We start from the raw sequence: 1,504 nt of genomic DNA, 5'->3' as shown, positions 1-1,504 counted from the left end.
TGAGGGCCTGGATCCCACAGAAATGTCCTGCATGAGTCCAGCTGAAGACCTAGAGCTCATAACAATGCCTCCCACAAATCCCCCTGGAGGCCCAGAGCCCATAACAGTATCTCATGTAGGCCTGTTTCACGGATCTGCGCTGGGAAGGCCCGAAGGTCAGTGGTGGAATCTGGGAAGTCTGTGCCAGTGGGATGAAGGATCTGTGCTAGCAGGCTGAGGAATCTGCCCTGGAGCCAGGAAGCAATGCTCAGTAAGAACCAGAGCTCCCCTGAAAGGTACCACAGCCATCCTCAGCAACAGTGTGGCCCCAAGCTCCTCCGATGATCAAGATGGCCGAGTTCCCATCAGGGAAGACAACGCAGCAAGCTTCTCCAGGAGACCGGCGGTGCACCATCTTGCCCTCCGGAGCCAGGAAGCGATGCTCACAGTGAGGACCAGAGCTCCCCCAAAGCGAACCAAAGCCATTCTCAGTGCCAACGAGGTCCTGAGCTCCTCGGAGGATGAAAACAGCCGAGTTCATCAGGAAAGCCAGCATGACAAGCTCCTCCAACAGAACCAACAGCTCCTTACAGCCTCTCTCAGCTCCCAACAGCCTCTATCTCCTTCTCGAGGTCTGCCTCTTATGCTGCTGGCAACAGTCCCCAGGTGGGCCTCCCACGCCCAGCACCACGCTTACTCAGTTCAGCTGGGGGTTACAAATTCACCACCAGTTGTCAGTCCACTACAGGCAGGATTCATTGTGATTTTGCCTGTTTCATTTCTTTGTTTGGGTTTTTTGGTTTTTTTCCCGGTACTGGGAATCAAACCTTGCGCTTGCCAGGCAGATGCTGTGCTGCTGAGCTAAATCCCCAGCCCCTGCCGTTTTCATTTCTCACTGCGTGGATGTGGGTGTTGTCTTTCTTTTTGGGCGGGCTAGATTGTCTGTTTTGTTTATTCTATTCTCTCAAAGAACCAGCTCCTCGATTCATTGATTCTTCCAGTTGTTTTTTCCTTTCATTAATTTTTGTTCTGATCTTCATACTTTCTTTCCTTGTACTAGCTTTGGATCTGGATTGTTCTTATTTTTCTAGGTCCTTGAGATGCATCATTGGGTTATTTGGGCTTGTTTTTCTGATGTAGCCGTTCACAACTATAAACCTCCCTCTCAGGATTGTTTATGTCCCGTAGATTCTGGTGTGTTGTACTGGTCTTACCATTAAATTCAAGAACTAATTTCTTCCATGACCCATTGATTACTTAAGAGGGTATTGTTTAATTTCCATGTGTTTGCATAATTTTTGTGGTTTCTTGTATCATTGATCTCTAGTTGCATTGCATCTGATAATACACATGGGAGAATTATACTGCTTTCATATTTAAGCATGCTTTATGGGCTAGCATATGGCCTATTTTGGAGAAAGTCCCATATGTTGCTTAGAAGGATCTGTTTTCTGTTGAGTGGAACATTGTACATATCTATTGTTTATTTGTTCAAAGGCTTGGTTCAACTTTTTTTTTTGTTTTG

This window comes from Chinchilla lanigera, unplaced genomic scaffold (assembly GCF_000276665.1).
Source record: "Chinchilla lanigera isolate Chin_1 unplaced genomic scaffold, ChiLan1.0 scaffold00073, whole genome shotgun sequence".
Lineage (NCBI taxonomy): Eukaryota > Metazoa > Chordata > Mammalia > Rodentia > Chinchillidae > Chinchilla > Chinchilla lanigera.
This window is presented reverse-complemented; position numbering follows the sequence as displayed.